Source organism: Bison bison, unplaced genomic scaffold (assembly GCF_000754665.1).
Source record: "Bison bison bison isolate TAMUID 2011002044 unplaced genomic scaffold, Bison_UMD1.0 scf7180017864050, whole genome shotgun sequence".
Taxonomy (NCBI): Eukaryota; Metazoa; Chordata; class Mammalia; order Artiodactyla; family Bovidae; genus Bison; species Bison bison.
Window position 1 is genome coordinate 3,253,423 of NW_011494622.1, and position 5,968 is coordinate 3,259,390.

General features: G+C 50.2%; 1 pseudogene; it reads right to left on the reverse strand.

Moving 5' to 3' along the window:
- Positions 1-414: 414 nt before the first annotated feature.
- Positions 415-5,821, reverse strand: LOC104985579 (annotated as a pseudogene).
- Positions 5,822-5,968: the final 147 nt, after the last annotated feature.

Below are 5,968 nucleotides of genomic sequence, written 5' to 3' on the forward strand. Positions count from 1 at the left end.
CAATTTAGAACATGCAAATTTGGATTGCCATTTCCTTCTCCAGAGATCTTCCCAACCCAGGGCTTGAACCCAGATTTCCCGGGATTGTAGACAGACGCTTTACCGTCTGAGCCACCAGGGAAGTATATAGGCCAGATAGAAAAAATAGGCAAGTCCAAAAACCAAAGGAGAGGAGGGCTGTTTTATAGAGGAGAAGGAATTGGGTAGGGCTAGTATAAACAAAGAGTCCATTGGAGGAAACTGGAAGTTTGAAGTGTAGTGGCTTTTTAAATTTTTCATTTTTAATTGACAGACAATTGTGTTACAGTATTGTGTTGGTTTCTACCAAACATCAACATGAATCAGCTGTAGGTTTACCCATGTCCCCTCCCACTTGAACATCCCACCCACCTCTTTCCCATTCCACCCCTCTAGGTTGTTACCGAGCTTGAGTTCCTCGGCTGATTTTCAGTCTCTCAGTGACTAGGTTGTTGCCTGGGGAGGAGAAATTCATCCCCCAGCTGGGTTGTGAAGTAATAGCCTGTTTCCTGTTGAAGACACAAAGGCACCTTTTCTTACTGGGTCAGCAATTGACCTTGAGTGTAACGGCTTGAGCAGGCTCCCTTCTGGACTCCCCACTTCATCGTATTTATTTTTTTTTTTTTAAGGGACTGGTGAGATGGCAACACTTTATTAGGCTGGGCCAGCCAGGAAGCAAAGTGGACTGAGCCAATGCATGCCCAGCATCTGCGGGGGATGGGCTCCAGGGCACAACCCTGGTGCTCCCCACTCAGGGCGGCACCGTGGAGGGGGCACCGTAGGTCTGGAAGTGTTCATGGGCCCGCTGGTATGTGAGCAGTCTCAGGGACATGGTGGCCACGGCCACCTCTAGCCCCAGCTGCTGGGTGATCTCCACTGTGTTGTCATTAGCCAGCTACAAGGAGGCCAGCACGAAGCGACACACTTCAAAAGCAGCCTGGCCTGCCACCAGCTTTGCAAAGGGACGCCACTGGTTGAGTTGGCTGAACCTCGAGACCTGGTCCCCACAGGTATGGATGTCAAAGGGCATGTGCTCCTCCTGTTCCTGGAGCAGGGCCTGGATGGTGTCCTCCCAGTCCCGGACGTGCTGCTTCAGCTCTGTCTCCTGGATGAGCTCCTGCTTCCAGGTGGTGACGAAGAGCTCCACATTCTTTTGGACCAGCTCCTCCCAGTGCAGGGACACTGGTGTGGCTGCTGCTTCCCTCTCTGCCTTTTCCCCGGGCTCTGCCGCCTTGGGCTCTGTGTACTCCTCGGGCTCTAGGAAGTCATCTACTGCTCCTAGGTCTTCCACGGAGTCCTACAGGTAGTCTTCCTCCACAGACCACGGCCCCTCCTCAGCCCTTGGAAGTGGCACTGCTCAGCCACCTTCCTTCTCTGCAGCTTCTGGAGTGTCTCCAGCTGCTCCCTCACATGCTTCCAGTACAGAACCTCCATGGCTGCGAAGGAAGGGCCCTTTCGCCAGGGCCTCCTGCTGCCGGCGTGGGGCCGAGTACTAGTGGAAGTCCTGCAGCTTGACGCCACCCTTCCTCTTTCGCTTCTGTCCTGGCACCTCCTCCGCGCGGGAGGCACGGAGTAGGGCCTCCCTTTCCTGCAGCGCTCAGAATCCAGGGACTCGAAGGGCTCCAGGCCCTGCCAGGGGTCTGGGGTCTCCTTCAGCCAGGATGCAGGCTCCAAGGCCTCCTTCCGCTCCCGGAGTGGGCTCTTGAGGCTCGATCGGGACCTCAGGGGCTGAGGCCTCAGTGGGCTCCGCTGTCCGCTATGCATTCTCTTCAGCCTTTTCCGCACCCCAGCTTCTGGGCACTGGGCCCTCTGGAGAGGTGCCTGGCTCCTGGGAGATGCTGAGCACCCGGCCGGGACTCCCCCACAGAGAGACTCCCATGGGCTGCTCCTCAACCCTACCAGGCTCCTTCTGGTTCCTTGGCAGCAGTGCCTCCATGAGGGACACTCCCACCGGCTCCAACAAGAACTTTATTCTGGGGCGGGGATTCATCCTAAAATGCTTCCGGCGGGCCAGGACCTCCCCCTGCCGGCTGTACAGGGGGTTACTATTCTTCATCTCGTCAGGGACTACCGGGGCATCGGGCAGGAGGCTGATGAGGGTCCCACTGGGGACCTGGTCACCCCGAGAGCCGCATTAACACAGGAGTCAGAGAGGTCGTCCAACGACAGGAACTTATGCGCCACCTCCTGGGGGGCCCTAGAGTTGCCTCCCCTACGGTCCCATCTTCCGGCTCGGAGAAGGGCTGCTTGGCCCGCTTCTGGCCAGAGATGAAGTCGAGAGCCTGGTGCGCCAGGGAGTAGAGCTAGTCCGCCTTCTGACTGGAGATACAAAGGAGCCTTGCATCAACTGTGCCGCTTCAGTGAAGTTCATTGTGGTTTTGCCTTTGTCAAAAGAAACGCAGATCTGGTCCAGCTCCTCTAGATATTCGCCCAGCTGGGCCGTCACGTCCACCTCCCAGTTTCTGCTGAGGTAGCGGGTGGGTAGCAGGAGGTGGGCGAAGAAGCTCCTCAACGTCCTCCATATTCTGGAGGGGCCGGATCAGCCCGGGGACCGCAGTGCCGGCTTCAAGAGGGGCCAGTGTGCTCAGCCCGCCACTAGTTCTGGAGCCATTTTCCTCCACTCCATTTTAAATGGTTTCTCTCTGTTCACAGAACAGCTTCTGACACAGGGGACTATGCTCTTCTTAAAACAGTCTCGTCATTGACTTTCAGGACACACACACATCACCACTGTGATTATGTTATCAAAAGCTCGGCCTCCCTGTACACCAATGCTGAATCAAATCCTGGAAACAGAGTTTTGGGAGAAGTAAAAAAGAGTAGATAGTTTTATTGCTTTACCAGACAAAAGGCGACAGACTAGACTTCTGCCTCGAAAAACTGTGTCTCAACCCTGGAGAACTTGCTAAGGGGTTTGAACAGGAGTTCAAAAGGTGGGGGTCTCTGACAAGATTAGGGCATGAGCACGGCTTGTGTGTGTGTGTGTGTGTGTTGCTCATATCCTCTGTCCGTGGGATTCTCCATGGCAAGAATACTGGAGCAGGTTGTCATGCCCTTCTCCAGGGGATTTCCCAACCCAGGGATCTAACCTGGGTCTCCTGCATTACAGGCAGATTCTTTACCATCTGAGCCCCCAGGGAAGCCCTTAATCTTGTCTCACGTGATGGCCTCCTAATCTTAGTAAATTTGTCTGATCCCTTTAATCTCATGTCAGGTGATTTCTTGATCTTCTCTGTGCTCACTTCTCTCCTAAAGGCCAGCCCAACCTGGTTCTGGGCACTAGTGGCTTGTCTTTTTCCAAAGGTCCAGGCAGAGCCTCCAAGCCAGGCTTTAACAATACATGAACTATGAACTTCCAGATGTTCAGGCTGGTTTTAGAAAAGGCAGAGGAACCAGAGATCAAATTGCCAACATCTGCTGGATCATCAAAAAAGCAAGAGAATTCCAGAAAAACATCTATTTCTGCTTTATTGATTATGCCAAAGCCTTGGACTGTGTGGATCACAGTAAACTGTGGAAAATTCTGAAAGAGATGGGAATACCAGACCACCTGACCTGCCTCCTGAGAGATCCGTACACAGGTCAGGAAGCAACAGTTAGAACTGGATATGGAGCAACAAACAAGTTCCACATAGGAAAAGGAATACCTCAAGGCTGTGTATTGTCACCCTGCTTATTCAACTTATATGCAGAGTACATCATGAGAAACGCTGGGCTAGAAGAAGCACAAGCTGGAATCAAGATTGCTGGGAGAAATATCAATAACCTCAGATATGCAGATGACACCCCTTTATGGCAGAAAGTGAAGAAGAACTAAAGAGCCTCTTGGTTTTTCCTTTGATGAATTATCTGGCATGGGGGAGACAACAAGTATGATTCCACACCTAGATGATATCTGGACATTTTATTTTTTTATTTAAATTTTTTATTGGAATATAATTGCTTTACAGTGTTGTTAGTGTCTCCTGTATAACCAGGTGAATCAGCTATATGTATCCATATACCCCTCCCTCTTGAGCGTCCCTCCTGAGCCTCCCTCCCACACATGCCACCCTTCTAGCTCATCACAGAGCACTGAGCTGAGCTCCCTGTGCTATACAACCTCTCTTTCCCCCGTGAGTTCACAAGTCCATTCTCTTAAGTCTGCATCTTTATTCCTGTCCTGCAAATAGGTTCATCAGTATCATTTTTCTAGAATCCACATCTATGCATTAATATACGATATTTGTTTTCCTCTTCCTTTAAAAAAAAATACGCAGATTCTACTTCGCCAAAAAAGAGGCTAATGATTTACATTTAATAACTTCAAATTATATGTGTGTGTGTGTATATATATATAAACTTAGTCTAAGAAATAAAAATGACCTTTCAATGTTCCTAGCTATTCAAAAATAAATTACTTTTATTTGTAATATAGAGAAAACATGATTGCTAGTTTGGGGTATTTAATAACTTAGTAAATTGAGTTATTTGTGGTTTTCCTCAAATAACATAATTTCAGATTAGCATTACTGTAGAGTGCTCAGTCTCTAAGTCATGTCCCACTCTTTGTGACCCCATGAACTGCAGCCCACAGGCTCCTCTGTCGATGGGGTTTTCCAGGCAAGGATACTGGATATCTGGACATTTTAAACCAAGAATTTCCTTTTCTTTTTTTTCCCCTGTTGCTTTGGAGGGCACTCAAATAGAGCCTGGATTTCAAAATTGATTGTTAAAATTATAATAAAAGCATTTTGGGCTGAAAGCTGGAGTATTTGTTATTTGAAGGAGCCAGATGCTTGACCTAAAAGATATGTCTTTTTTTTTTTTTTTTAAGGTTTACTTTGCATCTGAAGGTTCAGGGCATAGATCACGGACCACAAAGTTAAGAATAATAGCATATATCGTACTAAAAAAAAAAAACCTGCCTTCTCACTATTAGGAGACAAATCACTGGACTAGAGGGAGGAAGGATTCGGAGAGAAAAGGAGAGAAGGGAACTTGTGAAAACCAATGAGGGTAGGGTAGGCTGAGAGGGAGGGACTGTTGACTCCGCCTCAGTTCAGTTCAGTCGCTCAGTCCTCCGACTCTTTGCGACCCCATGGACTGCAGCATGCCAGGCCTCCCTGTCCATCACCAGCTCCCGGATTTACTCAAACTCATGCCTATTGAGTCGGTGATGCCATCCAACCATCTCAACACCTAATATTGGAAACATAAGCAAGTCGGGAGTAATGTTAAGTGTGGACATTCTAAAATAGGGGGGAAAAAATGCAAAGAAAAAAGTGCTCTAAGAGGGTAAAGTTGGGGTCATGGAGACAAATGACTTCTTTCCGTCCAGCTAGGCGTCACTCTTTATAAATTTAACGAAATACGGAGCCAGAAGTTCCTGGGGCAGCGTTTGGTATTGACCAAAAATCCACCCAAGAGGAAGCAGTACAGCTTGAGTTGAACTGCGGAAACCAAACCCATATCTGCGGGGTCAGGGCTGGTTTCAAAGACTGGACTCCACAGAGCAACATCGACCTGGATAAAAGTTATCATTGATCTTTAATAGCACAATTTAAACGAATATGCCCCTGCACATCCCTAAATGCCCCGAGACCCGAACGGCTTCAAAATGCCTCGCCTATCTATATTCGAAACGGCGCTGGATGCTGTTTTCCACATAACCAAAAGATGAAAGCGAGCTTTATTTTGGCCCTGCTCGAAACCAGCGTCCTGGGGCCGAGACGCCAGACCTCGCGTTGGGACAGCAGCTCGAGTCGGCGGGGACGCGCGCTACACGCGAGGACTCGGCCGGCCCCGCCCAGCCAGTCCGCATTCCCAGATGCCCTCGGCCGCCCCCAGGAGCGGCGGGCCAGAGGCGGGAGGGAGGAAGCCGGAGCGTGCGGCGTCACAAAGCCGACCCGGAACGGGGAGGCGGGCGCAGAGGTCGAGGGTACCCCAGGCCAACCCACAGGCGAACCGC